General features: G+C 40.8%; 1 pseudogene; it reads right to left on the reverse strand.

The window, feature by feature from the left end:
• The window catches only part of LOC136115740 (dymeclin-like), a 210,031-nt pseudogene that overhangs the window by 124,962 nt on the left and 60,706 nt on the right, over positions 1–24,363 (reverse strand).

Raw genomic sequence — 24,363 nt, forward strand, 5'->3', positions numbered from 1 at the left:
TTGTGGCAGAATGCAAACCCCCCTCTCTCCCCCCTCCTCCTTCAGTATGGAGGGAGTAGGCACATCTCCCTCTCTCTGCTACTTGAGGCTAACAGCTTCTTTTGTTTGGCCCAGAGCACCCTGGCCAGGGCCACTGGGAGAAGGGATTGCCAAGGCGCCAGTGAGCCGCTGGGCACCTGTGACCAGTGTGGGGGATGTTTGGAGGCTTCAGGGGCACCCCACACATGGTGTGGGGGTGCAGAGAAGCTTCTAGAATGCCTACAGTCAGGTCTGATCAACCAGTATAAAAACGGGACTCTCTCGTCGAGACTGGGCCCATTGTTGCCGATCTCTCGGAGCACGAGTTGAAGATGCTGCCGCCGAGACCCCCCCTCCCCGGGATGGAGACTCCACTTGCCTTGCCGCCACGTGTGTGAGTAAAACCCCTCACAGGATTGCGAGTATATTTATCCTTTCCGTGCACATTTGCACGCGTACTTTAAATTATTTCCTCGCACAATCGCTAGCGTAACTTTATTTCCTCGCACAATTGCGAGTGTATTATAAATTTATCCTCGCACAATCGCGAGTGTATTTTCCTCCCATGCTTCCACATAAGCACGTGTAGTATTCTGTGCTTATTCGCACGTGAAAGTAAATTAACCCTCGCAGAATTGCGAGTGTATTATAAATTTACCCTCGCGGAATCGCGAGCGTACGCTTTACCTGTATCTCTTTAAGAATAATCCCGCACCGTGTTCAGGCAAGTGTGTACTCCTCTGGGACTCAGGGGTGGTTTCGGCATTGTTTTGGGTGAAGCCACGTGCATGCACTCTGTGGACCGCCTGTTGTACTAGTTGCTGCCCCTTAATAATTTTCCTCAACCGATACCCGAACCTATATTTAAGTCACTTTTGGAGTGCTAAAACCCTGTTTCTCACCGGTTTAATAAAAGTTGTTTTGGACCCTGTTGTCTCTTAAATTAGCCTCGGGGTGCCTCCGTGACACCGGTTTGAAAAGCTGTTGCAAGAAATCAAAGAACTCAGAGAAGACACATACCATTCATGACCTGTACGAACCTATATTTCAGGTCTTAGGAAAAGGCATTTCCAGTCTCGAGAGAGAGGACAGAGGCAGCCCACAAAAAGAGGTTCACTGTGGTTCTTCCTACATAAGGAGGGAGAAAACATGAATAAGTGGCATGGAAGAACTACCTCAGAACTTCAGGAACGAGTACGTGAGATAAAAGGAAAAACTCCTAGGAAGGTGGCTGCTCCAGTTTACAAAAGGAGCAGAAGAGATTCTGATGCTCTTGAAGGAACCTCTAATTCACACGCAGAGACTGTGCAATACAGAAATTAGAGGTGCCCTGCTTCTAACCAGGTGGAGGGAAGGGATAACAGAGTTTATTGGACTGTACAAATATGATGGCCTGGTACAACACACCCCCCAGGAGTACAAAGCTTTAGTGGACACTTGATGGAGAATGAAAAACTTGGCACGGTAGAACTCTTTGAGTGCGATGTGCGGACCGGTCAAGGACAAAGAATCTGGCTCAATATGAGTTTAACATCAATGCCCTTTAATGAACGTTTAACAACACTGAATATCAATGTCTACCAGTGCACGTTTTTACAACCCTTATATACTCTTTACCCAATGGCCACGCGGAAAGCGCAGGCTACAATTGGTTACTCTCTGCAGTCACTCTTCCCCCCCCGCCATGGTGATTAGCTCCAGGGCACTGTCCATGAACTGTTCATGCGCAGTGACAACAGTGCCCCTCCCGCAGCCTGGGCCGAGGTCAGACCAGCTTCTGTTTACTTCCCTTCTGTCTTTGGTGTCTCCAGAAAAACCTTGCGTGTAGGTCCTAGCCTGCACCACAGCCACATCAAGCTCTGGCTTGTTCACAGCACACAGCCCATGTCCTCTTTCTTCCAAAAACTCTCCACAATTCCTCCTTTTTTCTTTTTGGACAAGTCAGGCTTGATTAGTTATGCGTTCTAACCCCTCTTTGATACGTAATAAAGAACAACTTATACATAACATATCAGTTACAACAACAATCAACATAAACAAGGCACTTTGCAATAAACCCTTAATCCACTCCCCTAGGCCAAGCCAATTTGTTAAACTTTCTAAACCAAAAAATCAATCGGTTCGATTTCCTGTGGCTCGGGCCCTACGGGAAGGCGATCATTGCAATTGTCATAGTTGTCAAACCATGCGCTAATATTTTTCCTCTTAGCAAACTTGAGGTATTCTATTGCCGTTTAAATATCACAATGGATTGATTAAACAAATTCCAAGAACTTTTATTTAACGGTACTCCTACTCAACATGTAACGAACGGTGTGCTGGGTGTTGATAAACTTGCCCAGAAGGTAGTGGTGTTTAAAGATCTTCCTAACGTTACCATACATTTTGATGAGGTTCAAAAGCAGTTCTTAACAAAAACCCAGGAACTAGACTGCTTCTCAAGAAAATGAAAAAGATACAAACTTTCCACATGCTTAACACTTCATCATTAAAACCTACTTATATAACTATATTACACGTACATGTCACAGCTAAATTAATGCAAAGGTTACGTCTCACTCTGTGTCCTCCGAAGGTTCTGTTGCAGGGAGTTGATTCAGTTGAATTTGCTTCAACTCCGGCTTTACTGCTTGGCTTGGAACCCACAATGGACCTTGATCTGTGGAGACACAAATGTATCATTAAAAATAACAGGTACTGGTCCCTTCCACATTCCAGTGGTGGGATCACGATATCTCACCATGAATTCCGGTAAAGTGTTTTTCCTTCCTAGTCTGATCTGATAATGATGAATGATCACAGGAGGCTCCTCATGATCTCCAGTTAAACATAAATAATTCAAGGTAAACAACACCTTTGCTAAACGCTGTTGACAATCTAACTCTTCCTGCTTCTGTTTGTTCAAATACCCTTTAATCACTTGATGTGCCCTCTTGATGATTCCTTGGCCCGTTGGGGAATGAGGTATACCTGTAACGTGTTTCACTCCCCATTTCATTAGAAAAGTTCTAACTTTCTGGCTAACATAGGCAGGGCCATTGTCTGTCTTAATCTTTTCTGGGAGACCCATTACAGCAAATCAAGCTGTGAGATGTTTACATACATGTTGTGCTTTTTCCCCTGGTAAAGCAGTAGCCCATATCATTTTTGAGAAAGTATCAATTGTGACATGTACATATTTAAGTCTTCCGAGTTCTGGCACATGTGTCACATCCATTTGCCATACTTCTAAGGCTTTTAAACCTCGAGGATTGACACCGATTCCTATACCTAACATCTGGCTTCCACACTGGGGACATGCCTGTACAATACTTCTTGCTTCATTTAAAGTTAAATCGAATTGTCTTTGCAGACCTCTGGCATTTTGATGAAAGCTCTCGTGACTTTGTCTCGCTTGTTGGAATTTATCTGTTGGAGGCATGTGCTGTACTGAACTTACTAAACTATCTGCAATTTGATTTCCTTCACCTAGACCAAGATTCCATCGATGACTGCGAATGTGAATCACACAGCAGGGTTCTTTTCTTTGATTTAAAATAGCTCTCAACTGTACAAACAATTTTCCTAATCGAGGATTATTCAATTGTCTTAGCAGAGCATTTTCCATTCTGGGTATTATGCCTGCTACATACAAAGAATCTGTGACAACATTTAAAGCAGATTTCAGCCGATTATTTAAGGTCCATATTACTGTCGTAAGCTCTAAAGTCTGCAATGAATCCTCTTTTGAACCTTCAATTAAATGCTGTTTCCACTGACTATTCTCTCGCCAGACACATGCTGCCTGGTGTCTTCGTTTTCCTGCATCTGTATATACTGTAAGGCCTTCAACAGGTTTTGCTTTTACTTTGCTTCTCTCTAACCACTGATTTGTTCTAAGGAATTGCCATAGCTTCCCTTTTGGTTGTCGTGAATGTACCTTGCCTATAAATCCTAATAATGCATTCTGAATAGGCACCGAATTTCTCAGCCACCATTCTAAATCGGCTCCATTTATCGGAATACTGATGTCGTCTGGTTCCTGACCGCTAATTTCTAATATTCGAGATCTTCCTTTTCAAATCAATTCTCCAACCACTTCTGGTCTTGTTTGAATGCTGAATTTTGGTTGGACACTAAGAAAAACCCATTCTAATAATCGTAAATAATTTTCTGTTTTCAATCTGACAGTGGCACAAAAGGAAGAATCTGCAGCAAGATCTATGGGGAATTCCCTGTCTTTGTTTTGCCACTGGCAAATGATTGCACACGGATGTTCTAGATTGTTAATAAGAAGGGAAATTGGTCGATCAGAAAGTCTTCGGCTAGACCAATTTGTCTGTACCTTTTGTATAATATCGGAAAGACATTTGAGATGCACAGACTCTAAGCTTATTTTCTTAGCTGGATCACCTCCTTTTAAAAGTGAAGTAAGAGGTGCTATATCATTGGTAGCAATGCCTATGTAATTTCTAATCCATTGAATGTCCCCTAACAATTTTTGGACATAATTTAATGTCTGTAAATCAGTATGTAATTCAATTTTTTGTGGACGAATCTGTGCATCACAAATGGACCAACCAAGGTATTTCCAAGGTGCAGACTTTTGAACTTTTTCTGGAGCTATGACCAACCCCTTTTCTTTGAGTCTGATCGTAATTTGGACTATGGAACTTTCTGTGAACTCAGCTTGTTGACAGAACAGAATATCATCCATATAATGGTAAATAATTGTTTGTTTCCATGATGCACGAATAGGTTGAAGTGCCCATGCAACATACATTTGGCACAGTGTAGGAGAATTTTTCATACCTTGCGGTAGCACTACCCACTCATACCTTTTAGCTGGTTCCGCTTTGTTTACAGAAGGCAGTGTAAATGCAAAACGCTGTGTATCTTGTTCATGTAAAGGAACGGTAAAGAAACAATCCTTTAAATCTACAATTAGAATATGCCAATTTTCTGGTAACATTACAGGTGATGGTAATCCAGGCTGTAAGACACCCATGGCTTGCATTTGATCATTTACCCTTCGCAAGTCATGTAATAATCGCCACTTTCCACTCTTTTTTGGTATTACAAAAATCGGGGTATTCCATGGACTAGTAGAAGGCTTGATGTGGCCTGCAGCTAATTGCTCTTCTACTAATTCATGTGCCTTTTGCAGTCGCTCTTCTGTTAATGGCCACTGGTCAACGCAAACTGGGCTATCTGTTAACCAGGTCAATGGAGGGTTGGGCGACTGCTTTCCAGTGACCATTAAGGAAAAGGTGAGGTAGTTAACACGGCACCAAGCTGCCCCAAGACATCACGTCCAATAAGCGCCTCAAGGCTGCTTGGCAATTCTATTACGTACACCCTAAGGATTACACATTGACCTTCAGGGAAACTAATGGAAATGGGATCAACACTTATATTTGGAATAGTTTGACCCCCTACTCCAGCTACAGTGGAAGAGATTGATTTTTGAAGTTTCCATTTTCATGGCCATTTGAACTGATTACTGATGGAGACATCAGCTCCAGTATCAAGCATTGCATTTACATCTACAATAACAGTAGAATCAGATCGAAATAGTTGCACACGTAACATGGGATGCTGAGTCATTGATGAGGTGACGCAAACTGCAGGACCTGTCAATCCAAATCCTTTATCACCCCTTTCTGTTGAGGATGCTGGAGGAACTCCTGGAAGCATTGGTAGACAGTTTTCCAATGCTACTACCTGAGCTATTTTATTCCCAGAAGGAATAAAAATTGGTGGATGCAGAGTGTAGGCCAGGATTTGAACAGTTCCTGTGAAATCTGCATCAATTATCCTCAGTATTACTATAAGACCCTTGATACTAGCAGAAGAACGGCCAATCAATAAGCCTCCAATGAGACTATTTTGTCGAAATAAAGGTCCTTTAGCATTTGTTGGTATTCTATGAACTGCAGTATCAGCCAATGTTATATCTACTGCTGTCTCCACATCAACTCCGAGGCTTCCTGCGGTGCTTGGCTTGTTGAGGTGAAAGAAACCTGGTTCACGGTTGGTCGCTGATTGTAATACAGGTTCGGAGATGTTCTTTGTGTCCTCGCGCGCGCTCTGTTCACACTCACTTGACCGTTTCCCAATCTCCAGCAAATTTTTGTAGCATGAGTGTTAGACTGGCATTTGTCACACCAAACTGCTGCAGTACAATTCTTTCGGATGTGTTCTTTACTTCCACAGCGATGACAGGCATTGTATGATGATTTATATGGTTTATTTGTAGATCGCTGAACTGCTGCTACAACTGGCTGTATTGTAGATGAGACTTGCTGGCTAACTTGTCGAAGAGATCTCTGCATAACCCCTTCGAAAGCGGCAGCCATCACCTCCGCATTTCGGTGTTTTTCTCATCTGGCTACTCACGTCAGCATTTGTTCTACTGAAGATCCTGGTGGCAGAGTTGCTAATATTTGTTTGGTCTTTGAATTTGCATTATCGAAAGCTAGCAACCAAAACATTCGATTTTTCATTTCTTCTGACAAATCCGGGTTTTGCATTACTCCTTCATGTAGCCGGTCAATAAAATGCGTGAAATTTTCTGTAGTGCCTTGGCGTATTCCGCTGAATGAGGGAGCTAAGGGTCCTGGTAAAGTTAAGAAAGCATCTAGGGCAAGTTGTGCAGCTTTCCGTTGAACTTCAGCAATAAATCACAGTTGAACTTCTATTGTAGCGTACTGTCCGCGACCCGTATAGGCGTCGGGTGCCACATTGGTTAATGGGTCATTTGGACTGGTGTGTTTGGCTGTTTCTTGCTGTGCTCCTTGATACCAGGCCGATTCCCACAGGAGGAATTGTGCTGGAGTTAGTAATAAGCGCATTAAATTTTAGCAGTCCATGGGACACAATAAGTCAGGAGTAAAAATCCAATGCAATATTTGTCTGGTAGCTTCTGAACGTATCCCATAGTTGATGATTGTTTGTTTGTCTTGCTGTAAAATTTTCCATTCATGTGGTTCCCATACCGCTGTCTGGGTGTTCATGTTTTGAATTACCGGTAGGGCTAATTTTGCTGGAGACCAATCACCTTCTAGAACGGCATCTTTGATGACCCCTGACCATCTGCCAGGTCAGAGCGAGGGCCGGTCAGTAGATTCTATGGGTACCTTTGGTTGCATTGTTTGAGGAAGGCAAGCTGGTTTTTGATACCCGATTTGTCTCTTATTTTTCTCTACATCTGACATTCGCAAGTCAAGTTGTTCAAGCTTACTGGTAATGACTTGCAGTAACTGCTCTACTCCTTGTGATGAGCCCAATGATGTAGAAGGAGGCTCACAGGATCCCTCCACATGTATTTGTGGAGGTAAGTCGGGGAGTGGCCCCTGGCGCCGCGGCTCGGTTGGGCCCGGCCCGGCTGACGCGATAGTCTCAGAGGGGGGCGTGTCTGACTCGGGGTAGGGCAGAGGCGGAGCTGTAGGAGGAGGGCGGCACTCAGGGCCTCCCACATCCGGACAGTCCCCTAGTTGCACTTCCGCTTTCTTCTCACATTGCCCCAGAGACTCAGACGGGGAAACTTCTGGTTCTTTGTTTGAGGAGGGCAAAGTTTCCAACTCCCGCCGCAGATCGGATTGCAAGAGTATTGGCTGAGCCGGGACCCCTCGACCACCCCGAACAGCAGGCAGACCCCACAGAGTAGCCCATAGGCCCCTCTTCTCTTTTGGCTGACAACTTTTATCAGTCCAGGTTTGTTCTGGGGCAAGCGCCCTCGCGGCTCCCAGGGCAGCGTGTTGTTCTGACTTCATTACTTCCAATGATTCTAACACAGTTCTCCACAAATCTCTCAGAGCTTTAATTTCTTTCTCTTCTTCCCCTCTGATAGTCTTACCCACATAGTGTCCCCCACTAATCTCCATTCCGTTGGGGAAAACAAAAGTGGAATTTCTCCAAAGTGTCCCCACTTCTGGGCTAATGTAATCAATGTAATTAACTTTTCCTGTGATGATTCGATACCTCTCTTAGAGAGAACATGCGTCAACAGTGCCGCTGTTTCAAGTTCCATTATCTAATTAGTGCGGTCTTAAGTAGGAGGTGAGTGGCCAGTTTGTCTGGTGCTTGTCTTTTGTTGCTGGACAAAGCATACTCTCCTACAACCCGGTTTGGCTCCATCTTTTAATGAATGCTGCTTACCACAGTAAATGGCACTCTGGAGATCCTACTTTTGCAAACCATCCTCCTGCTACCAGCTGTTGGAGAATGAAAAACTTGGCATGGTAGAACTCTTTGAGTGTGACGTGCGGACCGGTCAAGGACAAAGAATCGGGTTCAATATGAGTTTAACATCAATGCCCTTTAATGAACGTTTAACAACACTGAATATCAATGTCTGCCAGTGCACGTTTTTACAACCCTTATATACTCTTTACCCAATGGCCACACGGAAAGCGCAGGCTACAATTGGTTACTCTCTGCAGTCACTCTTCTCCCCCCCGCCATGGTGATTAGCTCCAGGGCACTGTCCACGAACTGTTCATGCGCAGTGACAACAGTGCCCCTCCCGCAGCCTGGGTCGAGGTCAGACCAGCTTCTGTTTACTTCCCTTCTGTCTTTGGTGTCTCCAGAAAAACCTTCCGTGTAGGTCCTAGCCTGCACCACAGCCACATCAAGCTCTGGCTTGTTCACAGCACACAGCCCATGTCCTCTTCCAAAATCTTCAACTGGAAAGCCAGGGTGTGATCAGTAAGACTCGCTCACCTTTTAACAGCCCAATCTGGCCAGTGCAAAAGTCTAGTGACGAGTGGAGACTAACTGTAGACTATCGTGGCCTGAATGAAGTTACACCACCACTGAGTGCTGCTGTGCCTGACATGTTAGAACTGCAATTTGAACTGAAGGGCAGCTAAATGGTATGCTACAATTGACATTGCTAATGCATTTTTCTCTATTCCTGTAGCAGCAGAGTGCAGGCCGCAGTTTGCTTTCACCTGGAGGAGCATCCAGTACACATGGAATCGCTTGCCCCAGGGGTGGAAACACAGTCCTACAGTCTGCCATGGACTGATCCAGACCACGCTGGAGCAAGGTAAAGCTCCAGAACACTTACAATATATTGATGACATTATCGTATGGGGCGACACAGCGAAAGAAGTCTTCGAGAAAGGTGAGAGAATAATTCATATTCTTTTGGATGCTGGTTTTCCCATAAAACGAAGCAAGGTCAAGGGACCTGCACGAGAGATCCAGTTTTTAGGAATAAAATGGCAAGATGGCTGTCGTCAGATCCCAATGGATGTGATCAACAAAATTGCAGCAATGTCTCCACCTACTAATAAAATGGAGACACAGACTTTCTTGGGCGTTGTAGGTTTTTGGAGAATGCATATTCCTGACTACAGCCAGATTGTGAGCCCTCTCTATCGAGTGACTCGTAAAAAGAACCAATTTGAGTGGGGCCCTGAACAATGACAAGCCTTTGAACAAATTAAGCGTGAGATAACTCATGCGGTGGCCCTTGGACCAGTTTGGACTGGACTAGATGTTAAAAATGTGCTCTACACCACAGCTGGAGATAATGGACTTACCTGGAGCCTCTGGCAGAAAGCACCAGGAGAAACCTGAGGTCGACCCTTAGGTTTTTGGAGTCGAGGACAACACAACAGCACTAAGTAAAACATGTAAAGCCACTTACGTCCTTATTTAAATCAGAAATTTGATATTTTCTCTACTGAAGTCAGTCAACTGCAGTTTTAAAGTAAATATATAAAAGATGAAAACATAAACAGCACCAGGCCTACATCTTTTTAAAAAACACAGAAACGTAGCAAATTGGGCAAGGTATAGAAAAGTGCTCTAAAACCGGTATTCACTAACTCCTCTAATGAATACAATCTAGTCTGAAGCAGCATATTCAAGATTCAAAAGAAAAATTGCCAGAGCTAATGTTTAAGTAATTGCGATTCATAATCTTCCTCTCAGTGCACGCCAGATTTTATGAAGACTATAAATCTTTAATGTTATTGAGAAAAAGGTCTTGAAGACATACATGCCACATGTATTAGCTCATAGAAAATAGATTAATCTGCACCAAGAGAAAACAAAACAAAACAATTCTGCTAAGCCTGAATAAATATTTAGGTCATATTGTTTCTGCATCAGAATTTGAAAAATGTGCAGCAAATAACATCTTTCGCTGAGTTTGAAGACTTAATTGCTAGACTTTCAAAAGGGAGTTATGCTACAACATGACTCTATGGGAAAGCCAGTACAAAAGCCTTTTTTTGAAAGAAAAAAAAGAAAAAAAAAGTGTAAGTTAATTAAAGCAGTACATGTTAGTCAGCATCCCAAACTACCTGTATACACGCAGGAAGAATGTCCTGATGTGCCATGAAGATTTTACTACTGTTTTTGTCAGATAATCTATGTTCTAGGAAGTCCTCTGAGTCATTCCCAAAGTCAAACCCAACCAAAATACATTCTACACTCACTAAAATATTACATAGATGATAACAACATATTAAATCACTCATTCCATGACAATGACTAATTATTCTCTGCCTAAAATATCACCTATTAATGTTATTTCATACAGGATAAACAGGATAAACATCTGCCTTCTTGCCAAGGGTAAAATACATCAAAAAATATTAGAACTTTGGACAAAAGCTTTGATTTCTGTTTAGTACTCTGTCGTTGATGACATGATGAACTGTGGTAATGATGAACCACAGTAGAAACGACACTAATTATTCGATTTGTAGTACCAAGATTGACTTGCAGATGTCCATGGAAAGGTGGGTTGGACTGGATGATCTCCAGAGGTCCCTTCCAATCTCAACCAGTCTTTGATTCTGTTCTCAAGTAATCCCTGACTTGATCCTTTCTCACTACTGGTACTTTCCTTCCTCCTTGATCCCCGTCTAACTTCTTAATCTAAGTAATAAGGTGACTTCTCTTGGCTTTCTAAAAATGCTCTGTTCTTGCGGGCCTAATTTTCAGATACACTAAATTTATATCTCAAAGCATAGAGTGATGACAGGATTTTAAATTAAATTATTGCGAAATAGCAGTTTGGAGGGGAGGGGTCATTATAGGGTTAAAGGTGCCATAACACCACAGAATAGAGAGGCAAAAAAATTATTTTAATATGTAAGAAATTATTATTTGTGATAATGTGTCACAGACATAATTTCTCATGCCCCATGGCAACATTCTGTCACAGAAGCGGTCAAATGTACATGACAGGCTCATGAAAGGATTATCATCTTTACACCTGAAAGTATTTATAGTAAAGAGGGCAAGGAAATGAAAACCGAACAAGTTCTGGAGATGTTTGATAGAAAGAAAAGCAAATGATAAATACATGAGAGTCTTCTCTAGAAAGGCCAAATTGCCTCAAGACAGCTGAAGTTCTATTGAAAAGAACAAAAGGATTTATTAGAAGCAGACATGAAGAGCTGATGACCATAAGAAAAAAAAAATATATGAAAGAGCTGGGAGGAAGCGTCTATTTGGTACTGAAGTTTGAGATGAAGAGCAAAGGTTTTAATCACCAGATGCAGTGGTTATTTGGAAGGCAGCTTAAGAGATGTTTGTTACTATGGGAATGTTGCTTTTGAAACCTCCTGCGCTTTTATCCTCTGGCCAGACACTCATGATAATTCACAGGCTCCACATGGGATTGCGGGAGATGCCGACAACACCCACGTTAATGCCGACGTTTGCATCACAGCCCGTTTCAAGCAGGATTCAGCCCATCTGAACCCATGTAAATTCTGGTATTTGGAGAAAAACCTACTTAGGGATGGACCCAGGAGTACAATTAATGAGTTACAGAACATGTCTTTACACAACTTCACAGAAAATTGATTTATTCATTGCAGAACTAAGTGTATTTTACCTAAAACCTGTTCTTTCCTAAATTTGCTGAAGGCTATTGCCATTAAACAGGTCAAGTCATTCAACAGTTATAAAGACCTGATGCACATTAAAGTTGTTAAATCCTCATTCTTTCCTCTGCACTTATAGTTTCACTGTCCATTTAGAAGCGTCAGATGTTTCAAAGTACAATATTCTCTTCGGGAGCCATGCAAACAACGGTGGAAAGGATATGGCAATGGGAAATAGTTTGGTTTGAGTACTTAAGAGATTCAGAAATGTCATTAATTGTTCTCTAGTATTCCTAAAATCAGCCAGAAAGCTAGTTTGAAAATGTGGGGTCTGAATGAATGCAAAATTTCCACGTGTGGTGGAAAGGAAGGTTTTCAGGAGCAATTGGGGGGGCACTGATTGATTTCTAATCAAGTAACAGTTTTGTTTGGTAATAATGCTTACTCACAGCCATAATACAATTTTAGTTCATCAGATAAATCTTTGTGTGTTTATTACTCATTCCAGATCGTAGTTCACAGTTTTTTTCCAAAGAGAGATTTTCTAAAAAGGAAAAAATACATGTTGTATTGGAATAAAGTGATTAATGAGTCAAATACTCTGCAACTGAAGAGAAAAGACAGGTTCAAGCAAGTAATTATCTTGAGTCATCTCTTAATTTCTGTTAAGGAACACTGTCCTATAAATACATTCCATTCACATTGCTATAAACCAGACTTTTTAAAATGTAAAAACTATGTAATTCACATATTCAGTGTACTGTACATTAGACACCCAAATCCCAAATAATTGGGATACAACCTAATAAGCACTTTGGTGTCCTTAATCTATTTTTCCAGACCAGCTAAAATAAATTAAAATGGCACTAGCAGGAATGAATTAACGCCACTGGTTTTCTCCCTTTTCCTTCCTTTCACTATTAAACATGCAGAAAACTAAAACAACACAACTCAGAACCTCAGTCTGCTCTGCAAATTCATCTGTTAAATACCACTATCACAAAAACCAGTTATTTCTGCACAGGTTTCATCAAATATTTAATCCTCTCCATCATACCAAATTCACAAGATCAACAGTTTTAAAAGCTGTGAGGTTCCACCAAAAAAATCAAACTTTAATTCCCCAATTTGAAGACTACCTTCAAATTGTACTGTTTCCAAAGAGCTTATGTGGCATAATAACTATAAAAAAGGTTATTTGCGATAATTAAAGATGGGACAAAGGGACCTTCTACCTCCAAGTGACACTCTCCATTGCGTGCAAGAATCTGTGTGATGCTCTCAATTCCTTGAAACCAGTATCGAGACTTCGATAAACTTCAGTTCTATGGTTGCATGAATTTGCATCATGTTCATTTAATCACATGTTCTGCCAAGTGATGACTTGTAGTTTGTAAGAAACTGAAGTACCGCACAATTTCCTGAATGACAGAAGAGTAATGCATTGGCAGAACGACTTTCTCTCCCCAAAATGACAGAATTACCATGATGGTTGTGTCTTACAGGTCAGCAGAGACACAAAAAGTGGTCAAGGGAAGAGAGAATCATCTTGTCCAAAGTTGAGCTGTTAGAGCGGTACGTATGTAGAGATCAAAATCCTTTTTAAGCCAGGTCAGCAATCAATAATGATATTTTTAAGGAGTCCTGTGCCATGAATTCTACGATACACAGAGCAGAGGGTAACAATTCTGCTTCATGTGAGAAGATACTGAGATAGCGCAGAACAACGGTTTGTCCAAGACCCTTCCATGGTTCACGCTGATCCGATCTATCTCAAAATAAAGCTGTCAGTCTGTCCATCTGGGAAGTGGCTCCAAAGGTTTCTAACAGCACACGGGGCACTCAACAGCTCATGCCAGATGGGGGACGAGGGTATTACTGTCCCATCAGGTGGCCATGCAGAATCCCCAGCAGGTTGAACCAGGCTTAAAGGAAGTTCAAAGATTTCCATGTTGGAAACAGCTGATATTGGCCTAAAACCTCACCTCCATATGTTACCCATGGGCAAAAACAGGCGAGTCCACACAGAGCGCTCCTATTGTTGTGGATAAAGCTAAACCGGCTTTTTAATACGTTTGACCACAACTACACTCAATGCATCGTAACAAAAGATATTTCTTTCCTTTTAAAAATTCATTTTATTTATGTTGCTAAGTCATTTGCTACTAATATCTTTTTTCCCTTATCTGAACAATTGTTGTCTCATCTTTTGTCACAGCCATTCCTACTAACTGTGATGACACCTCCCAATTTTGGACCGGCTGATTAGCTTATAAGCTTCCCCACAGCTAATCTAGGTCAACAAGCTACTAACAAAAGCAGATGTTTCTTTTCTTGAACTGTATCAAGATGTTTCTAAATTGCTTCTGTCTCCTGACAAAAGCCACTCCACAGATTTGGGAACCTCTGCATAAAAAGTAGCAATGACGCAGTGAAGAATAAAGAGCATAAAAGATGAAGAGCTACAGTCTAGGAGGTTCCTCCAGTGCCTTGATGATAACTTTCTGATGCAGAGAGTAGAGGAGCTGACTACGAGAGGGGCACTGCTGGACCTCATCCTCACTAACAAGAAGGGTCTGGTTGAAGCAGTAAAGGTTGAGGGCTGCCTTGGCTGCAGCGACCATGAAATGGTGGAGTTCAGAATCTCATGTGGTAGGAGAAGGATAGCAAGCAGAATTGCAACCCTGGACTTCAGCAGGGCAAACTTTGGCCTTTTCAAGCAATTGCTAGGGGAAATCCCACGGGCAAGGCTGCTTGAAAGTAAAGGGGCTCAAGATACTTGGTTAGTGTTCAGGGACTGCTTCTACCAGGCACAAGATCAGAGCATCCTGACACATAAGAAGTCAAGGAAGGGAGCCAGGAGACCTGCGTGGTTAAACAGGGAACTGCTGGGTAAGCTCAAGTGGAAGAGGAGAGTTTACAGATCATGGAAGGAGGGGCTGGCCACTTGGGGAGAATATAAGGCTGTTGTCAGAGGGTGTAGGGAGTCAACTAGGAAAGCTAAGGTCTCCTTAGAATTAAACCTGGCGAGATGGGTCAAGGACAACAGGAAGAGCTTTTTCAAACATGCAGCAGATCAAAACAAACGTAGGTCCACTGATGAACGAGGTGGGTGCCCTGGTGACAAAAGATACAGAGAAGGCAGAGTTACTGAATGCCGCTTTTATCTCTGCGTACCCTGTCGGAGGCTGTCCTGAGGAGCCCCATACCCCTGGGGCCCCAGAGGAAGGCAGGACAATGGAGGAGTTTGCCTCGGTTGATGAGGACTGGGTTAGGGAGCAATTAGGCAATCTGGACATCCATAAATCCATAGGTCCAGATGGGATGCACCCGTGGGTGCTGAGGGAGCTGGCTGAGGTCATTGCTGGACCACTCTCCATCATTTTTGACAAGTCTTGGGAAACAGGAGAGATACCTGAGGACTGGAGGAAAGCAAATGTCACTCCAGTCTTCAAAAAGGGCAAGAAGGAGAACCCAGGTAACTGTAGACCAGTCAGCCTCACCTCCATCCCTGGGAAAGTGATGGAATGACTTATCCTTGGTACCATCTCAAGGCATATCAAGGATAAGAGGGTCATTGGGGCAGTCAACATGGCTTCACCAAAGGGAAGTCATGCTTGACCAACCTCATTGACTTTTATGAGGACATAACAAGATGGATGGATGATGGCAGGGCATTGGATGTGGTCTACCTTGACTTGAGTAAGGCATTTGACACAGTCTCCCACAGCATCCTCACAGCTAAACTGAGGGAGTGGGGTCTGGATGATCAAGTAGTGAGGTGGACTGCAAATCAGCTGAAGGAAAGAAGCCAGAGAGTTGTGGTCAATGGGGCAGAGTCTAGTAGGAGGCCTGTATCTAGTGGAGTCCCTCAGGGGTCAGTACTGGGGCCTGTATTAGTCAATGTATTCATCTGTGGAGGAGTTTCGTTAGATGGAGATATGCTGTTGAATTAGTCAGGCCCAAAGGAATCTCGAGGCCACTTCAAGAAGCTGAGAACAGAATCTGGTGTGAGAAAGAGGGGCGTTTCTTCATTAACAGGACCTCAACATGGCGTGAGTCGTTGGACCTATCATCGGTGGGGCTCCAGCGTGTGGACTGCCCATGATACTCATTTAGCGAATCCATGCTTGGAGCGTGGATGCGTGATTAGAGAATAGTGTATATAAGGAGGCTTGTTTCTGTAATAAATGGCTTTGCGTGATTCACATTGAATCGGAATGCTGAGTCCTTTATCACTCCAACATTCATCAACGATTTGGATGAGGGAATAGAATGTACTATCAGCAAGTTTGCTGATGACACCAAGCTGGGAAGAGTGGCTGACATGCCAGGAGGCTGTGCCACCATCCAGAGAGACCTGGACAGGTTGGAGAGTTGGGCAGGGAAAAATTTAATGAAATATAACAAGGGCAAGTGTAGAGTATTGCATCTGGGCAGGAACAACCCCAGCTTCCAGTATAAGTTGGGGAATGACCTGTTGGAGAGCAGTGTAGGGGAAAGGGACCTGGGGGTCCTGGTGGACAGCAGGATGACCATGAGCCAGCACTGGGCCCTTGTGGCCAGGAAGGGGTGTATTAGAAGTGTTATGGTTAGTAGATCGAGAGAGGTTCTCCTTCCCTCTACTCTGCCCTGGTGAGACCACATCTGGAATATTGTGTCCAGTTCTGGGCCCCTCAGTTCAAGAAGGACAGGGAACTGCTTGGGAGAGTCCAACACAGGGCCACAAAGATGATTAAGGGAGTGGAGCATCTCCCTTATGAAGAAAGGTTGAGAGAGCTGGGTCTCTTTAGCTTGGAGAAGAGGAGACTGAGGGGTGACTTTATTAATGTTTACAAATATATAAAGGGTGAGTGTCATGAGGATGGAGCCAGGCTCTTCTCAGTGACATCCAGCAATAGGATAAGGGGTAATGGGTTCAAACTTAACACAAGAAGTTCCACTTAAATTTGAGAAGAAACTTCTTCTCAGTGAGGGTGACAGAGCACTGGAACAGGCTGCCCAGGGGGGTTGTGGAGTCTCCTTCTCTGGCGACATTCAAAACGCGGCTGGACACATTTCTGTGTAGCCTCATCTAAGTGTTTCTGCTATGGCAGGGGGATTGGACTAGATGATCTTTGAGGTCCCTTCCAATCCCTAACATTCTGTGATTCTGTGATAAAAAGCATCTGCAAAAGCCAAAGCCACCGAAGGTAGACCAGTTGACACCAAAATCTCTCCAATTATCCTGTTTTGTGCACAACTTCAACTACCCACAGAGAGACACAGTGAAGTGCTGATGAAATAGCTCCATGTATTTAAAACCAAACCAGCATAGGGAAGGGAAGGTTCTCCAAGTTAGGCCAGTTGACAAAATTAAATGAATATTACCCTGAATCTTATAATAAAACACCTATTACAGCTATTTTTATTTCCAGCAGCTGCTTGGGATAGATTTATATCTATCTGACAATTTTCATGCTGTCTGGAATGTGATACAAACGACCCAAGCTGTATTTTTATTGAGCTTTTAAGTACAGTATATTGAATATTTGCAGTTAATTCTTTCATAGAAAATAGTATTTTAAATGTAAAACAATTGGCAGTCTCTGCTCAGAACAGGATTAGGAAAAAGGCTGTGTGGAAATAGAATTACTTCTCACATTAAGGAATCATTAGAGCATCTGGTGAGGTTTAAATTCTGACTGTCTATTCAGTTGCATTGCTAAGCAGATTTTAAGTGTTTCACAGCTACTTAATTAAAAAACCTAGACCCTAAACCACTTTATTTAATATAAAGTACCATCTTTATAGGCATGGAAAACACTTTTTCATTATGGATACTGTGGTTTCTTTTCTCATGGATACTTGTACTCTCACGGTAGAACCAAAATAGGAATGTAAATAGAAATATTCTGCTTTGGTATCATGGAGCAAGTTTGGTCTGTCAGCACTGGCTAAATTTAATAACACATTTCATAAAGCAGTAAAAGGATGGATGACGTATGCCTCAAAACATCAATCTCTTATGAAATAGATGTGTTCATAAGTATTTATTCCTATTGCTTTTCTTGGTAACTGAAACTTTATAACAAATCTGTGTATTTTGAGAGGAAATCAGGTGAAAATATTTACTTTATGATGCTTAAGCTTGCCAGGGAACCCAAGGCTGCAAAGTTTAAAAATAACAGCATGGAGTATCTTTGGACTATGTAAGCATATATTATATAGGATATAATATATATCATGTTGCCTTTTTGGTTTGCTTCTTTAGTTGATGAGTACATTCATTTTCTGTACGTATACTTACATTATTTACAACTATCAAAATCAGCTCCAACGGTCAAGATAACAAACATCCTTCTCAGGCTGCCATCCTGCCACGTTACACTTGGATATTTTGTGGTTATTATTTGTAATACAGCCCAGCTCAGATCCCATGTTAAGTCTCTCTGCTAAAAAACATCCAGAAACCAACTAAGAGTAGCTACTAAGAGCTTACATCTTTGGAAGAACTATGAGTTTCATATGTGCTTTGTGCTTCCTCTAAGGTCTCTCTTACTATTTGGCACATTTCAAGTGTCATTTTGCGAGTCCATCACACAATTAAAGAGAGATAATTTGGCCATTTCAATGCAACACAATTTTTTTTCTTCTCTGTCGTTCATTCCTTTCTGCATGCATCAGTGTTGAGCAACACCAGAAGTCTCTCTGCCTTCAGTAAGAATATCAGCACTATTATTTCACAAATAAAACTGAGCGGTAATGTTAAAGTCACATTTTAACTACATGTGTCTAGAAAGATGATGAATAAGTCATCCAAACGTCACAATGTTGTTGAGGCGCCGTGTACTGTCGAGGGTTTAGATTGCCGGGTGACAATAAAACCTTGGCAGATGTATTGTTAACCTCCTCTCCCCATCCCCTTCCCCCTTTTGCCCCTCCCTCTCCCCCCTTCCCACTAAGGACAAGCGATCGGGAGGGAAAGAAGGACAGAGAGAAGAGAGTTGGAAAAATTAAAAATGTTTTACTAATGCTACTAATAAGAATAGAGAAAATAATACAAAATATACAAAACCAATCTTGAAAGTCTCAGCAACTGCAGAGCTGGCACCCAAAGTCCTGGATTGGACTCTGCAGCCAACCGGAGCGGGATTCAGGCTGTCACTAGGCCTCAGTTCACAGGGACGACTAGCAAGGTCCTCTCCTAATGTTGGTCATAAGCAAAAGGAATGAAGAAGGGCAAAGAGGGAAAGGGACGAGATCCTCGTGATCTCCCACTTTTATATGTATTATTCACGTGAATGGAATGTTATACACAGTTGGTCAGTTTCTTGGTCACCAGTTTCTCGTTGCCCATCTCGTGAGATGTCCATCCGTGCTTATCAATAAGTTTGCATTCCATTGCTAGGTTTACCAAAACACGTATCTGGTTCTCTAGGAAAATGCAGCTAATATGAAGGCTTTAGCTGACAGGCAAAATTCACTAAAAGAGAAACTTGTTTTTTAACAAAACCAGAACATGTACGAAGAGCATTCACGTCCTTCCTTGGGTCTTGGGATAGGTTTTAGATATCAGGGAGTGAATCTGCCTCAAAGACACAGCTATAGATGATGAAAAACACATCTGAGAAAGTTGGAAAAGGTGCCTCACAGCTCAAAAAGCTCCTTTTATAATTCCAAAGTTAAAGGTTGAGGTAACACGCATCTGCCAAAGTCCCGAGATTGCTGCTGCTCCGCTGACGGCTGCCACCTCTTGTAAGAAGCCAGCAGACCACACGCTCAGTCATTTCATATCCAAATTAAACCAAAATAATCCAGCTGAGCTTCCTTTGAACCGTGAACTTAAATTTTGAACAGTGGATGTCCATAAATTCAGAGTATTTTGACAAAAAGCCAAGCCACACAGAAATACACAGATCACTCTGAGATTACTGAGCGGTGATAACAGCTGGCTGGAATGGGAGCAGCAAGATAAACCTCTTCCTTGCCCAAATTTAACGAACACATCTCACTTTGGTCGGCAGAAACAGCAGTAGAAGAAAACGGAACAAAATCAGAAACCGGGAAGAGAGGAAAAAGCTCTGAAGTGGAAAACAAAGCATCTCACTAGAAACCAGACCAAGTTTTTGAGTGTCAAGGTAGTGGATCTCACATCTAGGATTTCAGAGGCCAAACTTTGCAAATGCTTGGAAAACTCAGAATGTACATCTATGATTGTATTTAAGACAATGTCTGTGATATGTAATGGGAAAACAGCTTTGATTCAAATTCTGACCACTTGCTATCACTGCCAAGGGTATGAAAAGAGGGTGAGTATCAAGCAGGGAAAAGGTAAAAGAATGTGTTAAACCTGCTTATTTGTCCACACTTTGACAACCAACCATTTCCAAAAGAGAAATGGTTTGGAGAGAACTAAATCCTAAAGAGTAGAGATTTAAGAACAAGATATATCTCTGGCTAACCTCGTCCTTTAAAAAGTGTACAGGCACGCTATTTATTTAGTTTATTTTAATAAGCTAATAATAAGCTTTATCATCTGAAAAGTACAGTTGTAGGGTTCATATTAGCATAGCCTTGGTCACAAAATTATCATTGTGTTACATCAGATTTAACAAATAAATCTGTTGTCAAATATGCAGGAAGAAGTAAAGCAAGTTGAAAATCCAGTCTGCATAGTACTTGAGAACCAGCACTCAGTGTGTTTTTATCATAATGTGACTAAAAAAAGTAATTCACACAAATCCCTGAAAACCTCATTTGAAAGCAGCTCCTGAGCTGCTCCATTAAGAGAATCAAAATTCAGAAGTTTCTCAGACAGAGAAACTAATATTTTTTTGTGCATTTAGAACAATTTCAACTATAAAGCAAATAATATTATGGAATTATTTAGTTATTCACTTATCATTACAGCTATTTATTTCATCGGTATCTATTAAGGTGTGTAAAATTTGAGTTTTTTTACTCCTGAGATTCAGCAAAAGATGAAATTCAAGAGCAATTTTTCTATTTACCTGATGATCCTCTGAGTAGCATACTGATGAAGCGAGCGGAACTGTGCTGACATATTTGCTAAGGCAGTCAGACAATTTGTGTGAAGGTATTTGTCCTGTCAGAAAGAAGAGGAAAGCAAAAAAAAAAAAAAATTAAAATAAAACACAAAGTGTCCTTTTGATACACACTGACACCTATTAAAGGAATCATTCAAAAGACAGAGTAATATATGTTGTTTTAAAGGACATAGTCAAAAGCACAGAGAAAAAAAAATGCAAAATGTATATATGTGGTGATGGTTTAAATAGGTTTTCTTAAAATCTAAGGCTTATAAAAGAGAGATTGTTTCAGACTTCATGTGTATGTCTTCACATATATTTAGTAAAGTTGATTTCTTCTAACTCTTGATCATACAAGTGAAATCCTTAAGTTTCCCAATTTAAAATATATTTAAGTGATTTTTTTACTACTTGTAATGTAAAAACATCTGTAACTTGAATTGTTGAAAATATTCAAAATTGTATGATACCATGTTTGAGATAAGGTATAGAATGTATTCTTGAAAAATGCACAAAAATAACTGGATATGAAGCTATGAAATTGAAGCAGTTTTGCTTTGCTAGAGCTCAAAAAGGTTTTATGGCTCAGTCACTGTCCTACCTCATAAAAACATTAACAATAAATAGAGCTGAAATTCCCACTTCTGAGCAATTTCTGAGAGGGAAACAACCTATATAGAATAATTTCTTCTCAAACTATGGAACTTTTTCTTCTAGGAAAATAAGGAGCTTGGTGCTTGAATTATGTTCTTTAAAGAATCCTACTCAATAATACAGATAATACAGAAACTGTGCAACAAGTTCAGAACCACTTAACATTGCACTTAATTAATCTGGCTCATCTTCCCATTTCCTTCCCTCCCATAAATTCAGATGTCAGCTGGTTGCAACAAAATGAAGAAAAACTGCAGACCCTGTTTGAAATCAATCCCGTCGAAGTTTGAAATCCACATAATTCTTACCCTTGTCCGGGTCACGTTGTATTGGATGGTTCTTACCACGACCAGTATCAGGAGGCTCCCCAGCAAGATCTCTGTTAGGACATGCTCGGCATATCGAGTGATATTTTTCAGTATCTGAAAACAAAAACAAACAAAAAAGAATAAAGTTCTTGAGCACCTAGATCTGAATAAGAACATAGGAAGTCATCTGGGCTCTCGTATTCCTTAAGATAGGTAAAGTAGCTTCCAGTCTCAAATGTGAAAAAATTTACTGTATTCTAAAGCAAAAACTATAGAAAAAGGGAAAAGAGGGAGGAGGTACCTCTGCAGTATTATCAGTCAATAGATCTCATCAACTTTATTATAAGCCATGTGGAAAGACATTAAGTGTAGAAAGATGATTAAATTTGGCAATTCCCTGATTTCTACTCCCTGTGCACCACACTCCTATCTTCTTTTTGATCTTACCCTTTAATTTATAAATTCTTTAAAAACTTCAGAAACTCTGCAGTTCCACCCTAACCACCTGCAGAATGTTCCCAGTTCCTTCACATTTTCCCTTGTTCCAAGTTAAGAGCTTCAGATTTTTCAGTGCTCTGCACCATCAGGGTGGATAAAGTTTAACCACAATTTCTGAATTTATTGTAGGAGAATCAATCTGCTCTTTCATCTTATTAATAGAATATTCAGCCATCCAACCTGGAGAAATACAGTAAACTAAGCACAAAAATTCCTAAAAACATGGAGAATATGCTCTATAAATTCAGGATTATTCTAGGTCAAAATAAAAAAGCTATCGCTCTGTGTAACTTTATATTCACTATATTAAGTGTGTTTCATTAGAACTTCATGATCATTGAAAATAATACAGATGTGATAAAGAAGTGGTATCTGGAAAGCAAATATTAAAATTTAATATATGTATTAAGTTAGTGAAATTCTGAAATATTTAAAACCCAGGACTTTGTTTCTGTTCCTGAAAGTATCTCAAAGGCAAAGGTGTTTACAGCTGATGTGAAAAATGGAAATACTTGAGTTTAAAACCGAAAAATATTAACTTTGAAACCTGTAGCATCGCTCATTAAAGCTGGATTTTGTTTCCTCATGGCAGTACAAACACTGAACACATTTAAATATCAATTGGATTTGGTTTTCCACTATGTAGGTTATTCCAGAGCTCACACATCTCAATAGTAGGATTTTTTCCACCTGGTTTTCAGTTTACCATATTTACCAGTTCAAACACTAATATTTGCAATTCCCCACTTGACCATCACTTGACTTCCACTCCTTAAGATTTTAATTTCTTACCTGGGTCATATTCTTTCACTTATTGTCATTTTGGGTCACAACGCAACTAAATTTTGCATTTTTGTTTCTTTTAAATTTGGCAGGTGGCAAATCAAAGGCTTTACAATAAAAATGCTGCAGTTGCAGTCAAAATAATGACTTTCCACGAACATCCCAATATCCCTAACCTATAGAGGCAAAAATTGTACCAATTCCTGAATTACCACCAAAAATTGCTGGACAAATTCAATTTACAAGTAACAAAAACACAGTTGAAGCTTCATGTTCTGCACTTAACCACCTTATGTATATCTTATTCTTTATTTATTTTCTATTCTGTTGTCATCAAAACTCTTATTCAACAGGGGATTTTCCCTACATTAAAACCTCCTCCTGAAGCAGACAGAATAATTAATAAAAAAAATAATTATAATCCATGTCTTAATCAGAAACGAAGGAACTGACTTTACGTGTCAAAGTATTTTAGTTAAGAAATAATTATAATAAATAATTAGTAATTAAATTGCATCCAAAAGTAGACTCTGTAAAGTTCAGGAATGCAATAAATCAAGAAGGTAACTTTATTTTTTTTTTAATATAACGGAATGTGTTTTTTCTATAGATAAGGAATCCTTTCCATAGGGAATATTTGAGTTGGTATCACCATCTCTTGTCCACATTATAGTGGATTTTAGAGCGCAAATTTGAATTTTTGAATAAAGGGGAGATCTCTTTCTCCTTCCCTGCACCAATCTATCCATGTGACATTAATTTTAAGAGCATGGGGCAATAAAAAAAACCCCTTAAAATTCAATAAGAAAAGCACTTCAAGGGTGGAAATGCATTTTGCTTTGCCTCCGAGTTTGCTCTCTCCTTTGGCATGAAACACATCTCATCCATCAAAGAATGGAGAAAAAGAGAAGAGAAATAATAAGAAGAAATAAAGGAAGAATTAAGGTTATTAACCTGCAGTGTCATGGTGCTCTGTTGGCTTTGGATGGCAAAATTGTCCATTTTCAGAGACTTCCCAGCCGCTTCTTGTTATCCAGTTAAGAAGCAAAACTCTGGCCGTTAACTAACTAATGAATGGATTCTTCACAGCAGACACTATGGAGTAGGAAAAAAAACACAACCACAGGGTAAAAGAAAGAAGCAATTAGTGAAAATCTGACTTAAAATCAAAGATTTTTATTAAAACTGAAGTAGTAAACTAATATTCACATTACAACTATATTGGCAGGTTTAGCT

This window comes from Patagioenas fasciata, chromosome W, assembly GCF_037038585.1.
Source record: "Patagioenas fasciata isolate bPatFas1 chromosome W, bPatFas1.hap1, whole genome shotgun sequence".
NCBI classification, from domain to species: domain Eukaryota; kingdom Metazoa; phylum Chordata; class Aves; order Columbiformes; family Columbidae; genus Patagioenas; species Patagioenas fasciata.